Genomic DNA, 19,691 nt, shown 5'->3' with positions numbered 1-19,691 from the left:
CCTAAACATTTTTTTAGGGGAAAAAAAGCACTGGCCACACCTGTATTCTTTAATTGTCCTGGTAGAATTTGGTATGCTTTTCCCATATCAAAATGTGTTTGTGTGTGTGTGTGTGTTTGACTCCGAATCATATAACCACATGTGCAGAGTTCTTCTCAATTGCAGTAGCACACTCTAAGGTAACTCATCACTGAAAAACTATTAGAGGTAACATTTCAGAAGCATATGGGTGTTATATTTTATAAGACTCTTCAATTAACAGTTGTATCTAGAATGAAAGAAGACTGGTGAATACTGTCTACATCAGGGGTAGGTAACCTGTGGTCCTCCATATGTTGCTAGATTCGTGCTCTGAGCTATTCCAGCCAGCATGGGCCATGGACAGGGGTGATAGGATAATTTAGCCCAATAATATTTGAAGAGCAACAGGTTCCCCATTTGTATTAAATTGAATCAGGAATTTAGTCATTATATCTATCTAGAGAGAGCCAGTTGCAGGCAGTTGTTGTTTGTGTGTTGTGTGCACACAACATTTTATTCTAGTATCAATGGAGGCTGAGTATATGGTTTTTTTCCACATGCTTCACGGTGCCTAAGAAAAGAAAGGAGAGGACAGAAAGAAGACTCTAAAGCTCAGCTTAATGTACTAATTTGTGTAGTTCTCTTGATGAAGGACCAGCTGTATACACTGGCGATTTCTTCTATTCAACACAGGATGGAAAAAAGAAAGAATAAAATAACTGTATAAATTATTGACAATGTTTTTTCATGGATGTATCATACCAGTAGATACTTTTATTATAACACCCTTATTGTATTAATAACATGGCATCTCAAAGCTAATTTTTAACACATGATGACACAAGGCCTTAAAATATTGATGTGCAATAGCTGAGTTAGTTATTGCAAAAGTAAAATGGGCTCATTTCACTGACCATGTGGTATGGTCCCATCTGTGGCAACTGCTCCTTCCCAATCCTCTTGTAGCCATTTCGATGCCTGTGGAGCAGCTGGGGCATTAGTTTTCTATGGAGAAATCACAATTCCTTACCACAGGCCAAGGCCCCGTGCTGTTCCGTGTTTCCCAACTGTGTCTTTTAACCGGCAAACAAAATAGTGATGTGTTCCAGCTCTAGTTTCATATTTTTTTTTTTTTTAAAAAAAGGAATTTGGAGACCACTGCCTTATTAAATAAAAATGGGACAATATAATATATATGAGTATGTGGACATTTCTCATATTGCACAACTTCCCATTTAATCAAAAGCTTTGGTATAAAGTTTTCCTAAGCTTCACATAAAGATTAGAGGGAAATAATTGTTTACTCCCATGCTCTCTGAGGACACAAAACTGACATGAAGACTACTAGTCGAAGAGATGATATTTTTGTTTTGTTATTTCAGTTGAAAACATACAGTAAAGTTCAATGATTGCAGATTTAGATGTGTGTTATGGTTTTGAGTTATGCTTGCATACATAAATGAATGAATGAATGAATGAATGAATGAATGAATGAAGGTAGCATAGATTCTATACTGAGATACTTACTTACATTTTCTGTTCCACCTTTCTTACATTATGGAACTCAAGATCAAATACATGTGCTTCCCATGCAATCATCCTATCCAGACACTGACCAGATTCATATCCCAGGACTATAAAACCTAAAAGGTTTATACATGGGCATAGCCAAGGGGAGGCATGGGGGCCAGCTCCCCCTTAAATCAATAAAAAACAATACAAATCTGAGGTTTGCCCCCCCCCTAACAAAGGCCTGCCCCCCAAAAAATCCTGGCTTCCCCTATGAGTATATATAGAGCACTTTTGCCTTATGGGGCATACTGAGTGATGAGTAAGATGGTATAACACAATGACAAAGATCTCAGGAAGCATAGCCCAAATTTCACCTCAGCCATATTCACTGGGTGCCCTTAGACTATTATCTCAACCTCCCATCTGCAAAATGATTATAATTATACTTTGCTGCTTGTAAAGACTTTGGGGATCAGGCAGTCTTTCGTGTTCAGCCGGAGTGTCCTCTTCTCAACTTCACCAACCTGTTTACAGGATACAAAGTCAGGAGGCCATTTGGGCAATTTTGTAGATGGAGTGCAAATAAGGGTGAAGCATGGGACAAACAGGACAGCAGCTATAATTGCTCCCTAAGCAGAGTTAGCCCAGCCATTATTCAAGATGAGCCACTTATTTCATATGCTGGATTGGAAGAGGCAATGAATCAGTGCCCTCACCCGATGATGATGATGATGACTATTATTATTATAGCTATTATTTCTTGAACTGACCCTGCCTCTAAGTTGCTGGCAGTCACTGTTTTTCTGCCAACCAGGAGCATGGTGGGGACAGGAACCATAGCCAGAACTACAAGGTGAGACTGGAAAGTTTGGTGAATGGTCACAGAAATCGGACAGCGAGAAATATTCGAATATACATGCTTTACAAGCAGTGGTGGAGCATATGCCCACCCTGCCCAGGGTGGGTGCGCTCCTGAGGGGGATGTGGTGAGGAGGGTGCCCTCCCAGGCACGGGATAGCCACTCGGGTGCCTGGAGTGGTGTGCGCGCCCTGCAGCTAGGGGCAGAGGGAGTCGCCCACAGGGGCGGAGCAAGTCGCCCATGGCAGACATTTGGTGCACCACCTGCCCATGACTCCCAAGCATCCCCCAAGCTGTGAAAACAAAGGAGGAGGGAGGAATGCCACCGGCAAAGCAGTGCAGCTCCCCCCTTACCTCGATGGCTCAGGGTAGGCTTGGGAGTCGCGGGTGGGCAGTGAGCTGAATGTCACCCCCCTCAGTGAGGGCACCCAGGGTGGTCCACCCCCACCGCCCCCTTCCTACGCCCCTGTTTACAGGCCTTCAAAGTAGGCCCCCTCTGATATGCACAATGTTCGTAGAACTGTTGGAAACTTCTTGAGAAGTCTTCTTTTTGTACTGCTTTCGGTTCCCTCGTCACAGCAGCTTGGACATGTGAAATGTTGGAAAAGCTGTGCCCTTTCAGTGCAGATTTCAGTTTTGGAAAAAGAAAGAAATCCGGTGGGGCCAGATGGGGAGAATATGAAGGGTAGGACAACTCAGTAACCTCAGTAACGATTTCACGCAGAATATGCAATTCTTCCGCCATCCTTCGGACGGACAAATGCCGATCCCGCATCAATAACTCATAACTCCATTGACATTTGCTGCCATTCTGCTCGTTGATGGTCTGCCAGACCGAGGGTCATCTTCGATGGTTTGCCACCCTTCAAATAAATGCTTAAACCACTCATACACCGTCTTTCAAGGTACAGCTTCATCTCTGTACACAATTGTGAGCATTTCGTGGCTTTCTAATGCCGATTGTATGTTCGAATATTTCTCGCTGTCCAGTTTCTGTGACCATTCACCGAACTTTCCTTTCACACCTTATAGTTTGCTTCATGACACCCAGTGATGATGTTGTGCCTTAATGAAGCCACATCAGATTGCGGGCAATGCTTTCTGCTGATATTATGTGGCCCTTTGTGGGTGGGTGGATGATATCCAACAGCAACAGGGAGCATGACTGCTGCTGCATCTTACACCACAAAACAAGTGGTTGCAACAAACAAGACTCCCATTCTCCAGAGCCCCACATTTGAGAAAAGCATTCTGGGAATATCTTTCAGTTGAGTGCTGCTTTAACACTCTAAATGGCTCATTATTATCATCATTTTTCCACCAGACCACCTTTTGCTTGCTATAAGAATTATGGGTTGTTTCTGCAATATAATGCCTCCCCTCTCATTGCCTGTTCATACTATATTTTATTATATAAGAATAGGGGAGTTTGTTTCTCCATTTTTAGTTCCCTTCTTGTTAATTGGTGGGTGTGGGGTGAATAAAAGATAGGGAGAAAGTGTAAAGTAGATGTGTGTGCCTATTTCTTTTCTGTGGCTCAACAGTCAGAGGGCATGCGATCTCACTTTGATTTTTTTTATATTTTCCACAGCTGAGGGATAATTGCAATTTGAGCCAAAATATTATTAAATAATAATGAGGCCATTCCCAATCGCTGGAAGACTTACAGGAGGTACTAATGTACTAAGACACTGCCTGCCAGAGTCATAGACTCTAGGGAACAACATGGCAAATGGGTTTTAAGCTTTGCCGGTTTCACAAATCTCACAGATCACTGCTAAAATCCAATCTCACCAGTTCCCTTTACCATACAGGCAGAGGCCGTTCACGGAATAAACCAAGGCTTGATTTATGCAGGACACTGATCAGGCACACACACAAATATGTGTGACATTCCACATGCCTGGCATCTTATTAAAACCACTACAACATGGAGTACTATCCCAGGATGTTTTATGTGTCATATTTAAAATTAATTGGGTATATGGGGGCTTAGTTGATTTTATGTACTTTATTTATCACATTTGTACTCCAAAGTTCCTCCAAAAGTCTCAGTTTATCCTCAAGACTATGCCACAAACTAGGTTAGCTAGAGAGACAGTGACAGGCTATGGCATTGTCCTTAGTATCTTGGCTGAGTACAGATTCAAAGAGAGGTCTCTTTAGCTGAAGTCCAATACTAGCCAGGTTCGCCAGTAATACTACACTATGGTTTGTCTAAGTAATGGCTTATTTAATAAATGACCAGCTCACCATGAGTTGTCTGACAGATGATCAAGCAAACCTTAGCCTACTTAGTGTACTGCAATATGCTCTACATGGGGCTACCTTTGAAGATGACCCGGAAACTACAACTAATCCAGAATGCGGCAACTAGACTGGTGACTGAGACCACATAACACTGGTCCTGAATGACCTACATTGGCTCCCAGTATGTTTCTGAGCACAATTCAAAGTGTTTGTGCTGCCCTTTAAAGCCCCAAATGGCCTCGGCCCAGTATACCTGAAGGAGCATCTCCACCCCCATCGTTCTGCCCAGACACTGAGGTCCAATGCTGAGGGCCTTCTGGTGGTCCCCTCGCTGCGAGAAGCCAAGTTACAGGGAACCAGGCAGAGGGTGGTGGCGCCCACCCTGTGGAACTCCCTCCCATCGGATGCCAAGGAAAGAAACAACTATCTGACTTTTAGAAGACATCTGAAGGCAGCCCTGTTTAGGGAAGTTTTTAATGTTTGATGTTTTATTCTGTTTAATATTCTGTTGGGAGCTGTGCAGAGTGGCTGGGGAAAACCTAGCCAGATGGGTGGGGTATAAATAAATTTGTTGTTGTTATTGTTGTTAGCCTATTTCTTGAAAGTTTGGCTGGCTTTCCAGATCATCTTGGTGGGGTGGTCAAATGAGCGACGGTAATAGAGCTGGTAGTGGGTTCACGTATAATGCCAAGCTATAATTGAAGCAAACCAAGCTTTCTGCATCTCTCCTTAGTTAAGTCTGTGAATCTTTTATAATTCAGGCATAATTGACCACCCATTAATGTGTGTGTGCAAACAAAGTCATTTTAGAAACAAATCACTTATTTTTGACAACTAATTATGTAGCAAAGATAGTTTCAATACTTCCTCTGGAGCTTCTGCAAATATGAACAATATCCAATACACTTCCAACTATTTGAGCTGAGGCCCAGTTGGAGGACAATTCTCTCCTGCTTTAAGTTATGCATTTTGCATGGCTCTGCATTGAAATTGCCTCCTGGGCAACATCCGTGCATAACTTTCATTGCCTAATTCATGGGGAAAGTGGTGAAATAAACTTTTCTATTTCCTGGTAAAAAAAATAAAAATCAATTACTAAAATGTTCAGCCTTGTTTTGGATATTACCCACTGTAGATTTCATGTGTAAATTGATTCTACACTTTGTTTGTAATATTGATTGCCTTAGGGCAGATAGCTTGTCTTTTCATTTGTATGCTTCTCTTAAATAAGGGTATAAACTTTTTTTCTGGTGAGAGTTGCATTCCTTGGGGAAATCTTTTGGGAAATACATGCTGTCCGTAGGCAGGACCAGAGTCAAATTTGGATAGCTTGCAGCATTCCACGATAGCACATCTTACTTTCTCTTTATCCCTACCACCTGAGCTATGTGTCTGTTTCCCCATCCTTTTTCCACCTCTACATACTGCCCTCCCCACCTTCCTTTGTTCAGTCTATTTCTGTTCACTCCACCTGGGCTCACTTCACCCTATGGATCCTCCCCGGCTTCTCTGTCTCTCTCACACACAAAATGTGGAAGAGGTTATGATTCCTAGAGTGGTGGTCTAGAGATGCAGTCATTGTGTAGCCCACAGTGGAGAATTTGTGCTGCTGCATCACAATCTTGGGGAGGGGAGCAAAAGAGAGGGCAGGTTGCACAACAGCAGTGACCATAGCATGGGAGCAAGAATGGAGAGACACTGAGAAGGGGAAAGTCATAGTTTGAAACAAAACAGGAGTATAACAAGAATGGGATGAACTGAAAGGGAAATGGTGTTTTTAACCAATGGCAGAGGTTAAAGTGAAGTCTTATGGAGTATTTGAGAGCTCTGTATCCTTTAACTTTCTCACATGAGGCAGCTGAGGTATGGAAGTTTAAAACAGCATTTTCTCCCCTTTCAGTGTGTTTCATTTCTTGCTGTACTCAGTACTGACAGAAGTTTGAGTAAAGTAGTGGTGGAGAGACATTGAGGAGCTTTTCTTTGTTTTTTTTAAATAAAAAACCCAAAACAGATCAGTTTTAACAAGGAGAAATAGCAGTATGGTTATCACACAGATTCCCACAATGTATTTCACCCATGGTACCATTAGAAAAACTGAAAAATAAAATAACTCTCAATAATTAACGGAGTGTAAAATATACAAAATAGCAGTTCAGTAATACAGCAGCAATTATTACCGTGAAGTCTGAACATCTAACCAACTCCCTCCTCCAAATCCTGGATGAAGAGATGTGTATTTAAATGAAGATGAAAAGCAAATAGTGTTGGCACCAGTGGTATCTCAAGAGGGCAGAAATTCCAGAGCTGAGGCTCCATCATGGAAAGTGCCCATGGAAATTAAAAAGACACATCTTGATAGTTTAAAGAAGAGAGTAATGCCACATACTTCAAGAGGAAACAAAGCGCATAAAAGGCTATCACCAGAAACACTTATGAAAACAAGGACCCCAGGAAGACTGATGATGGCAGATGGGGAAGCGAAGGTAGAATTACCTGTACAGACAGCATTATAAAAAGGGAGGAACCCCTCTGTGTTCTTGTGTACTGTTTTCCATCTGTAATCATTATTGTTCAGAATTAAAGGGAAGTCAATGTTCATGTTAATGTTTCCCATGAATTTGCATTTCAGAAAGCTTGTAGGAACATAGACACAATTTTATTTTATATTCTATTTAAAATGTTCTGTAATCTACAAGTAATATTAATGACTAGTAAACCAGTGTTACAACCTTTGTGATCTTTCTGTGGACCAATGGCTAGCTGTAACTTCTACAATGCATAAGGGGATTCTGGATTTTTCCCTCTTATTTTAAATCAGTGCATATGTTAATTCCATTACTGCTAATGACAGTAGACTTTGCCCTCCTAGTTCCATGTGGCTGCATTATTTTTACTTTGCTTAGAATATGATTAGGTATAATGGAAATTTGGGATTCAATGAAGACACAGTCACTTAAATGTGAAGATTTAGTGCAGTTTTATAATTTGATTATGCTAAAAAACATTTCAACTTATAGTTTTTTCAAGCAAGCATAATAGACCTTATTCAATAAGTACACTTAATCAAATGTTGCATGAGAAGATGTATGACACTTCCTTTTAAGATGAAAAAAGAATATATATTTTACATGGTACTTTTCTTTTGAAATCTGATAAAGTTTTGGAATCCTTTTCACAGAATTCCATGCATATGGGCCTTCATTGGAACAAAATGGATAGCTCAGTTGGTTAGACCATGGTGCTGATAACACCAAGGTTGCAGGTTCGATCCCTGTATGGACCAGCTGCATATTCCTGCATTGCAGGGGGCTGGACTAGATGACCCTCAGGGTCCCTTCCAACTCTACAGTTCTGTGATTCTGTGAAAATGTATTAATCCCTGTGTAGCTCATAGCTATCAAACCCCAAAGATCTCTACATCTCAAAGTGATATACTAGTCTTGTTAGAATGTTTGTTTTGGAAGGTGGATCTACCATCAAAAAAGAAATCATCATCATCACCATAAGTGGGAAGTGAGCTATTGCTTTCCATCAGCAACTGGCTGGCTCCTGTAAGAACAGAATGTTAGACTAAATAAGATTTTGGTCTCATTCTGAGCCACCAAGGCTCTTCTTAAATTCTTATGCAGAAGACATGAGCTATTTACTGCTGACATTCTGCTACAAATGTAGAGAAAAAATAATTTTCCAAATTTATTTTCCAGAAGGTTTAAGTCACTCGCTGGACTGGCTCCAGATTTTCAAACTTACTTTAGTCTTAGATTGTGAATTAAACAAAAAAAAAAAAAAAAACAAAACAAAACACTGATGCATTACAGAATGTAAGCAGCAGTAGGGAGATCAGGAAATTGAAATGTCATCAGGGAGATTCTCTAAACAAAGCAGCCGGTTATTTAAACTTGGAGTGGGAAGGAAGCGACAAATTATAACAAACAGAATATTTTTTTACAGGCACCCAACTTTCTCTAACATGCTAGAAAACATAAATTTCCAACAGCAGGACCATCAGATAATTTCACTTGCATGTGTTGGAAAACTGGTGCTCAGGTTGGGGTGCAACATATTTTCATACGGATGTGTCATGTTACTAAAACAAGCCAAAGCAGGGAGAAAATATCTCTGACTATTTAAACAACCATGTAAAGCACCAACGTTGAGGTGAACAAAATATAAATACAGTGGTACCTTGGGTTACACACGCTTCAGGTTACAGACTCCGCTAACCCAGAAATATTACCTCAGGTTAAGAACTTTGCTTCAGGATGAGAACAGAAATCGTGCTCTGGCAGCGCGGCAGCAGCAGGAGGCCCCATTAGCTTAAGTGGTGCTTCAGGTTAAGAACAGTTTCAGGTTAAAAACAGACCTCCAGAACGAATTAAGTACTTAACCCGAGTTACCACTGTAACAGCTATACTATATTTTTAACCTACAAACTTGATGGTCTGAATGCCAATGAATGCCTTTTTATTGCAAATGATACATGGGAAAAAGATGAACGTTAAAAGTAAAAGATATATATATATATATATATATATATATATATATATATATCCTAAATATAAATATTGCTTTAAACACACACACACATCCCAAAATACAAATTTTAAACAATTTATGACTAGGTTCAACTTTTCTCTATCTGGCCCTCAAGACTTTCTCCAAACTTCATTACCACTTCAGACCATCCTCACTCCCAGCCCTGTTTTGCACTCTCATTCAGTGTTTTTTTGTTTACCTGGCTGAAGAATGTATTTGAACTTGCCAGGGTAATGAACCTGAACTGAATATTGCCTTTTACTGGCCTGGGCGGAGTATTTAGAAGTGTGTGAATATCGGTAGTAGCTCTGCTACAGTACGAAGGGAGAGGAAGTGGGAGTGAGTCAGAGTCAGCTCAGCCTTTAGACAGATTGAGGTGGCAGGAGCCCCCACAGTGGCAGCCTGTGGGGGCCCACCTGCTCTGCCACCTCTGCCACCGGCGCAGAAGCGACGCCAGTACTGGCGCTGATTTGGACTGAAATCACACCTGAAATCACATGAGATCTTGCGGAGCACGCAATATCTCATGCAGTTTTGGGGAGACCTTGCCCAAATTGGGCAAAATCTCACCCCAAATTAGCACCAATACCACTGCTGCCTCGTTGCCAGTGGTGGAGGCAGCAGGGCAGGCAGAGAAACAGTGCCAGCGGCAACAGGTATGGCAGCAATGGCCGTGGCAGGGCAGGGCAAGGCGGCAGCTCCTGTTTTGCCTGAAGCGTTGAAATGGGATGCACCACTGCTGGTTCTCTTTTGGCCATTGTGGGGGAATCATATTTCTGCTCTTAAGCATGGGAGAGCATGTGTTTGAGTTTCAGTTCTTTTGTCTTGTATACTCCATTGGGCTATTCCTATTTACCGTACTTTTCCATCTATAATGTATAAGATGCCCCCTATTTTGGGGACTGAAATTTATGAAAATGGGGGGAGATGGCACAAAGTTGCTGAGCTTTTTTTGCAGAGGAATGCTCAGAGTTGTTGAGCTTTTGGGGGGGATTTCAGAGGGCTGTAGAGCTTTTTTTAGGGGGGAATGTTGAAAACCGCTCACCCGCATGCATTGCTAAATCTGACCCCCGTGTGTCCCCTCACCGCCAGAAGCAGCAAATCGCCCATCCAATTGCTGCAGCGTCAGCCAATCAATACCACCCATTGACGCAGCAACCAATGACACACACAATAGCTGCTGACAACGCAGCACCAACCAATAAAAATGCACTACCCATGTATAAGACGACCCCAACTTTTTACCATGATTTCTAAGGGGGAAAACATAGTCTTATACAGGGGAAAGTATGGTAAATTTTGTTATTAGGTTGTATTTTAATATGCTGCCTGAGCTTTGTATTTGTATATAACCCTTTGTGAGCCACTTTGGGATCTTTGGCCAAAAGGCAGCATAGAAATAAATTGTAACATGACATTTTTCCTGGGTGCTATGAGGGAAAAGCTATACTAACTCTCTCTCTCTCTCTCTCTCTCTCTATATATATATATATATATATATATTGTGTGTGCAATCTCTTTTTTGCTGGAATGCCTTCTCTCTCCCCTCCCTATCCCAACAACAGAGAGGATTTATGGGTGCTAAATGTCATTGAAAAACATTGCAAAAAACAAACCCAAGCTGCTCTGCAGCTTAGCATACATGGCTACAGCAAACCCCATCCTAGCGAGTTGGAAGCGTATCACTCTGAGCATCTGCACCACTCCTCCTTGGAGAGCGCATACTAATCATCTCTCTTCATGGTCAGTAACCACATAAGGACAGCACCAGACGATGCCAGTGGTTTTGGTCCTGTAGCATTTATGTGCTTCCCTGAAAAAGAGAGGCATGCCAGAGAATATTCGTCAGCCTTGTCTGTTGGTCTCCTCTCTTGATTGAGGCAGATGTTTATTTTCCATCTGCACTATATGTCAGTGCAACTGCAGCCTTCATCTGGCAAAGGGGGCCTCTAATAATATGAGGCCATTGCATGAAACTGCCGGAGAGATGGCTCTGGTGAATAAAAATCAGGTTAGAGCGGGAAACGTTTATTCTTCATTTTGAGAAGCCCTTTTAACAAATGAAAATTTGCCTCCTTCTCCTTTTGCCAAGCATAGGACCATGTTTATTTCCAGCTATATGGGTCACGGAGGATTCCCAGCTGTTAGATAGAGTCAGTTGTGCATTGCTGCACTCAACAACATCTGTTTCACAAAAACAGTATCCAGCTTTTAGCGCTCAAATGGAGGTTATACCATATGCCAGCAGACCACTTAGTTTTTACCTTGGGAACCAACTTTACACTAGTCAAGGTAACAGACGAAGTACTGAGTATTTAAATGGTAGCGGCCTTTGGTTGCATCTTCATTCGCTCCAACTATATATAGTAAAATTAGTTCCAAGCATACACCACAAGCTGTTCCTCTCTTCAATTATTCATTGGGAGAAAATTTGTTTGCAAAAGCGTTCAAATGTTCATCGAGATCGACTCTGATATTGAAAGTGGCACCGTAAGATGCTTTGGCAAACACAGAATCATGTTAAAATGTCAACTGATATCAGCAATCAACAAAGACAGATTGGGCTGAAAAGCCTTTTGCAAGCAAACAGCGTTTTAAAAGTTACAACAATGTGGATGTCTTTGGAGCCTTAAAGAACATTTTCTGTGTCTTTCTTGCGTTTTTCTCCTATGTCTATTTGTTGTTTTCTGTAGTGATCCGCATTTTACTTAGAGATGGATTAGCTCCTTCATTGGATGTTAATCAAAGAGAGGACACCCACCAAATAATTTAACGGGAATATCTATTTCATTTTCATCACCCTGATTGCTCTACTTGAGAACAATGCAAGCCATATCTTACAACAATACAAGATATAATTCAGCAATAAACCACCCACCCACACAGGAGTCTATTATGGCACCAGTGAAATACCTACAGTATGGTCACTGTAGAAAAGGCTCTGCAATGAGTGCCCCTTGACTCTAATGAAAGGGCTTATAAGCAAATCTCTCTACTACTTGCATTGTCATTTGGTGCCATAGATGTGACTGCCAAATTCTACTTCTGGGCTGGCAGAAGGAGAATACCTGCTATCACTGCCTCTGCTCTTCAGCCCCAAGCAGAAGCTTCAGCCACCCCCAAACAAAGTAGATGGGGGAGAAGTACAGGTGATGCTATGGAGCATCTCTGTGCTGAAGGATGGAATAATGGGATGGAAGGCCCCTCCACTGCTTCAAAGCCATGTGGAGTGAAAAGCCCACCTGCATCATACACCCTAGACCTTCTACCTTCACTGCAGAACAGAGTACAAGGAAGGGTTGAAGTGACCCTGAATTGGCCAAGTCTGTTTCCCCATGATTGGTCACCTCTCCTCAAGTGACCTTCTCATCCCCTCTCCTTGGGAAAATTCCTTTTGGAGTCCCCTTTAGGTAAGGGTGATGATGTTGGAGCAAATGCATCCATACTAAGGGTGAAACCACCATTCCCAAGAGAGGATTCATGGTTGGGCAGGGCATGCTAGCCAGCATTTCACAGGTAGAAATAGGGCTGCACTTGTAATGTATATTTGGTCATACCAATTCTCAGAGCAGTAACAATGAACTATGAACTAGTTCAACATTTTCACATGTCAATGCCTTCCAGCTGTCTTCTGGACAGCTTGCCTTCTGCTTTGCTCTTGGACAGCCCCCTGACTTTCTGACACTGCTGGGCAACATCTACCTGTCTGTTATTCAAAAAGCCTTTGTTGACTTTGTTGACTGGACCACTTCCCTACCAGAAGACCAAAAAAGGAGCGGCATAAGGCTAGGTCTTCCTAGTTCATATCCTTATGAGCATTATAGCCACAATGCATCTCAAATCTCCCCAGTAATCAAGCAACTGCAGACATCCTTGTTCAAACTTTTCAATTACTAATAGCCAGGGAATAGACTTCACACTTTTTACACTATTCTTGAATTTATGCACTAAATAATGGTAACTGGCCTCTGTCATTTTATTTTTATAATGATTTTTTAATGCCATTCTTCTTCTTCTTTAAAAAAAATTCCACTGCAATCTTGTATACACACAAACACACACATCTCCAAGCTGCCTTTCCAGGTGGGTTTTCCCAAGCTCTCACAGCTCTCATTTGAATCAGGTTTTTACAGTTACATCTGTGCAAACACGGAAAACGAATGCAACATAATGGCACTGAGATGGAGGAAGTTAAGCATACCTCTCCACCTGCCAAAGCCCAGATGTGGGGAATAATATGGCACAGAATCCTCAGATACAAAGCATGCAACAGTAAGTTTTCTCCAGAAAGCTTCCAAAAAAGGCTCTTTGCAGTTCTGTTCAAGTTCCTGTGCTTTTATGTTGTTGCTGCAAGCAGTTGGTAGAAACACATCTATGAAATGTTTTTGTCATTTGCTCAAGTTTTTCATTCTGTATAAGTAAATTCTAATGCTATCCATTAAACCAAACTACAGACTATTTAACATTATCCATTTCACGCAAAATTAGAAAAACACACACTATTATTGGGAACTTACATTAGTGCTATTATTTGTATTTGCAAATAAGTATAATTTTTTAAAAAAGCAATGTAGGGTTATTACCTTCATCCCATCCTTCTTGCAAGACCGTTATGACCTAACTCCACCAGCTTATGCTTCCCCCCAACCCTCTGGCCAAGTAGGCATTTGAATTGGGTCTTCCTTGGCCACGGCACTTCCAGACTGTCACTATTTTGGGTGGGATTCAACAACATGCCAGCAACTTCAGGCTGCACATTTAAAGCTGATTTGGAGTGCTCGCAAAACGAACCCACTTCACAAAAAGATCAGACTTTTTGCAAAAAAGAAAGCTAATAAATTGTTACAACAATTGACACACATCCTGTGCTCTCCTTTTGAAGACAGCTTTCACATGGGTGATGTCCCAAGCCTTGGAACTGGGCAAACAGAAAGGGCACTTTTTTGTAGACATCGGGCAGGCAAGGTCTCTTCATACCAGTGCTGTCACCTCTGCATCTTATAGATGGAGGCAGAGTTGAAGGCAGTGGCTTGCTGTCATATGTATCCCCTTGTACTTTCCTGGAAGGAGATGGCTTTACACTGACATGGGAAGGCATGCAAGTCATCTCCACTGGCAGTGACATAGCACTCAGGTACTGAATGACACTCAGGTACTGAATGACATTGGTACTGGAGGAGACTCTTGAGAATCCCATGGACTGCAAGAAGATCAAACCTATCCATTCTTAAGGAAATCAGCCCTGAGTGCTCACTGGAAGGACAGGTCGTGAAGTTGAGGCTCCAATACTTTGGCCATCTCATGAGAAGAGAAGACTCCCTGGAAAAGACCCTGATGTTGGGAAAGATTGAGGGCACAAGGAGAAGGGGACGACAGAGGGCGAGATGGTTGGACAGTGTTCTCGAAGCTACCAGCATGAGTTTGACCAAACTGCGGGAGGCAGTGGAAGACAGGAGTGCCTGGCGTGTTCTGGTCCATGGGGTCACGAAGAGTCGGACACGACTAAACGACTAAACAACAACTGAATGACACGGAAGTGGGCTGTTCCTCTGACAACCTGCTTGGAACTTCCCTGAATCCAGGTCTCCACCTCCTAATCCACTGGGAACCTCCCTGGGATCAGACTCTTCCTGGTGTCCAAAATCCCCATACCCTAACCTGCTAGGACCTTCCCCCAGGTTGGACTCCTCCAATTCCCTGATCTACAGCTCATCCTCATCATCTGACTGCCCTCTCCACAATGTCTCCATGGGGCTCATGACATGTGCATGTCAGCTCCAGAAGATGTCAGGCTAAGCGGATTAAAAATGCAGGTCTTTTTTAAACATTAATGTGAAATCTGTATCTTCAATGTTTTAATTGCTTTGACTCTCTGAAGATTATGTAACTATGGTCTCCCTCTAAGTAATATATTAGGCATATATTTTTAAACAGTCAACAACGGAAGTAACTATCACCATAGTGTTCAACTATAATTCTCGACTCTCTCTGCAATGTCTCTGCTGTTGGCCATAGTCCTTCTAGATAATTTGCTTCAAAGGTCTTGTTACCTAAGATTTGCAGGTCCTCTTATTTAAGGGTAACATCCCACCTACAAAGCTTTGGGGAAAGGAAACATAAAGTAATAGTATTTGGAGTTCATCAGTACCAGTCACAATGCTGTGTCAACTCTGGCAATAGCAGCATAAGCAAATAATATCATGTAATAGTAGTAGCAATAGTAAAGGTAAAGGTAAAGGTACCCCTGCCCGTACGGGCCAGTCTTGACAGACTCTGGGGTTGTGCGCCCATCTCACTTAAGAGGCCAGGGGCCAGCGCTGTCCGGAGACACTTCCGGGTCACGTGGCCAGCGTGACATCGCTGCTCTGGCGAGCCAGAGCCGCACACGGAAACGCCGTTTACCTTCCCGCTGGTAAGCGGTCCCTATTTATCTACTTGCACCCGGAGGTGCTTTCGAACTGCTAGGTTGGCAGGCGCTGGGACCGAGCAGCGGGAGCGCACCCCGCCGCAGGGATTCGAACCGCCGACCTTTCGATCGGCAAGTCCTAGGCGCTGAGGCTTTAACCCACAGTGCCACCTGCGTCCCTAGTAGCAATAGTAGCAGTACAATTAAAAACAAGTTGTAAGGCACCAGTGCTCTCCAGCTAGGAACTCTAGCAGTAGGGCCCAAGACTTTCTATGCCACCAGAGCAACTTGCTTAAGAAAGGATCCACTAGATCAGTGTTTTTCAAGCTTGTGTCCTCTAATGTTTTTGGACTAGAACTCCCATCATCCCTAGCTAGCTTAGCCAATGGTCAGGGATGATCCAACTCAAGGCAAAGGACCACTGCACTAGATTGCTCTCTGCTGTTCAGCAGTGCCACTGCTGCATAATTGCAGAGGGTGGTAGGGAAGCTCCCAACTGAGGAAAGGGCAGGTAACACAATGAGTCAACAGGGTTCCATTGTGTCCTGTACAGGTGCTGACTTTGGACTGGTCACTCTATCTGAGTAACCTCTTATTGAGGAACAGACTAAGCTGCTTTCTTATTTAACTTTTTCATTCCAGAGCACCAGGCCCAACACAACTTAAGTGTACTAAAAACATAAGTGTGTTCATAAATACTTCCCAAGGCTTCTTCAGTAAGTGCAAACTCAGTTCCTTGACCAGTTCAAAAGGTAGCTTGACATTTTGAAGGCAGGCCCACATTTTCCTGTTGGTCAAACAACTAGTAACAGCCAAAGAAAAAGACAACAATGGCGAAGAAGCAGGAGTGGCTCAAGACATTTTGTTGCCTTAGGTGAAGGGTAAAGATGGAGCCAGTGTGGTGTAGTGGTTAAGAGCGGTAGTCTCGTTATCTGGGGAACCGGGTTCGCATCTCTGCTCCTCCACATGCAGCTCCTGGGTGACCTTGGGCCAGTCACACTTCTTTGAAGTCTCTCAGCCCCACTCACCTCACAGAGTGTTTGTTGTGGGGGAGGAAGGGAAAGGAGAATGTTAGCCGCTTTGAGACTCCTGAAGGGGAGTGAAAGGCGGGATATCAAATCCAAACTCTTCTTCTTCTTCCCTTCCTTAGTATTTATAGAATACTAAGTGGATTGGCAGCTGAATCTTATTCCAGTACTGACAAAGGGATTATTTCATTCACAGCATCTAAGAGCAATAGGTTAGGTATGGGAGTATTTCAGTGCAAGGTAGACCGCACGGTACACAAAGTTCTGCCCTTCCACAAAAAGGATATGGTCAGAGAGCTCAGGAGGAACAAATGTGGAGCTGTTATTGCTGACCCTCAGCATCTACCACCTGAGGCAGTTGCCTTACTATGCCTCAAGGTAGGGCCAGCCCAGAAGAGGAGGACAATATGATGTTGTTGATGACACTTGGGATTTGTTTTCCATTTCAAGAGACTTCTTATTGACTGATCTCCCTTGGTATTGCAGTGTATCATAATTCCACACCCACAGACTTTGAAAAAGGCAGAAACAGCCACATGCCTTTCCATGAGCTTTGAAGATGTGTGGCTTAATTCTTCTTTGAGTGCTGGAGCAATGAGTGAGCTGCATGCCCTCAAGGCAGAGAGCCATGAGCATGTGCTCAGTTGGCACTTTGGAGAGTTCTAGGAGACAGCAGCTTTGCTATAGGCTACAAGCACATCCCATGCTATAGCCCACAGTCTTTTTAACACTTTTGCACACTCTGTGAACTGTGATTAATTAAAAGTTAGCTTTGGCTCCTTCCAAGGAAAACCCTTTCTTGCAAGTTGATCTTGTTTGTAAGACCTTCATATACATACACAAGCATATCCACTTCCATTTAAATGAATAATCAGCACCGTGCCAAAGACAAGGTTTGCTGATGGATTTAAAAAACAACAACTTTAAAAACCTATTAAAATGGATGAAGAGGAGGAGGAGGAGTTTGGATTTGATATCCCACTTTATCACTACCCTAAGGAGTCTCAAAGCAGCTAACAACCTCCTTCCCCTTTCTCCCCCACAACAAACCCTCTCTGAGGTGAGTGAGGCTGAGAGACTCCAGAGAAGTGTGACAAGCCCAAGGTCACCCAAAAGCTGCATGTGGAGGAGCGGGGACACGAACCCGGTTCACCAGATTACGAGTCTATCGCTCTTAACCACTACACCGCACATCTCTTGGTCAACTAACCCTTGGCTTCCAAAAACTGATGTAAGCAGTTAGGCCTTACAAAGGGTGGTATCCAACTAATGTGTTCCATCAGTACTAATATTTCTGCTTGTGCAATGGAACTCCCCACTCCACCTCTCTCTGTGCGCTCCCTAAATATGCTTTGGAATGTTGGGGAAATACTTGACCAGATTTAGGGGGAGAATGGGGTTCAGGAGTGCCACTACTGCATAATTCCAGAGGGTGGTACTGCCAGCGGCATAGCTAGCCACTTGGGTGCCTGGTGCGGGGGCATGTCCTGCAGCTGGGGGCGGGGCAATCTGCCCGTGGGGGGGCGCGAGCCTCTACGACACTTGGAGCCTCTCCACCGCCTCCCCCTCAGCTGTAGGGCAGCTGAGGGAGAGGTAGTAGGCAGACGCAAGTCCCACACTGCCGTTTCAGGCAGCGCAGAACCTGCAGGTGCCTAAGCGACCACATCACTCCTAAAAAGTTTCGTGAGCCCAATTTTTTTTAAAAAAAACCCCTCATTTTGTCACCCCCCTCAGCGATGACACCTGGGGCAGACTGCACGCCCTGCACCCCCTTCCTCCATCACTGGGTACTGCAGCTGCCAACTGAGCAGGGGGGAGGTGACGCAATGAGTCAACTGCACATTTATAGTCCCACTCCATTGTTTCAAGGCTTGTGCTGGCTTTCCCATGTTCTAGTGTACCTTCTGCTGTGGGAAGCCTTTTCTACTTGTGGAGCTTCCCTGCACCATGAAGAACCCTGGAAGATCATGTGGGGAGCCTCCATGAATAGAAAAAAACTGAAAAACTCACACTAGAACATGAAGAAGCCAACACAAGCTACATGATTATGAGAGCTCAAGACATGGTCCCATCTCTTGCGGGGGCACAATTAGTGCCAGCACCTTCTGTCAAGAGTTTGGGTATAATCTTCGAAGCCTCCCTTTCTATGGAGGTGCAGGTTACAGCTACAACAAAGGCGGAATTCTACCATCTCCACCGCGTTAAACAGTTGGTCCCTTACCTATCTCGCCCTGACCTAGCCACTGTGACCCATCCGACAGTCACCTCCAGGCTTGATTATTGTAATTCACTCTACTTGGGGCTGCCCTTAAAGCTGACTCAGAAACTCCAGCAGGTGCAGAATGCCGCAGCGAGACTCCTTATGGGATCCTCACCGCGGGATCACATTTGTCCAGTGCTATACCAGCTGCACTGGCTCCCGGTGGAGTACAGGATCAGGGTTAAGGTGCTAGTTTTAACCTTTAAAGCCCTATACGGCCTAGGACCCGTGTACCTATGGGACCGCCTCTCCTAGTATGCCCCACGGAAGACCTTATGGTCCGCAAATAACATCTTGGAGGTCCCAGGCCTCAAGAAGATTAGACTGGCTGTGGCCCTGGCCTGGTGGAATGCTCTGTCACAAAAAACCAGGGCCCTGTGGGATCTGACATCTTTCCGCAGGGCCTGAAAGACGGAGCTGTTTTGCCAGGCCTTTGGTTGGGGTCCAGTCTGACTCTCCCTCTCTCCTTATAAGAACTTACACGAAAGTGGCCCCCTAATTTTTCTCACAGATTCATATAAGATCAGTATAAACAGTTAGGCCTGATGAGCATTTAATGTCCCCAACCCTAATCTGTGGGTTGCCATCTGATTGGATTTCACTTTGATCCTGATTTGATTTTAGGATGTATTTTAATTGATTGATTGATTTTATGTTTATGTGTTATATATCTGATGTTAGCTGCTCAGATCCCAGTTTTGGCTGGGGTATAAATAAATTATTATTATTATTATTATTATTATTATTATTATTATTATTATTTTCCTACACCTGTAGCCCCTCCATGGCTGTGATGCCTGAAGAAGCCTAGAAAGATTGA

This window comes from Podarcis cretensis, assembly GCF_951804945.1.
Source record: "Podarcis cretensis genome assembly, chromosome: 7".
NCBI lineage: Eukaryota > Metazoa > Chordata > Lepidosauria > Squamata > Lacertidae > Podarcis > Podarcis cretensis.
This window is presented reverse-complemented; position numbering follows the sequence as displayed.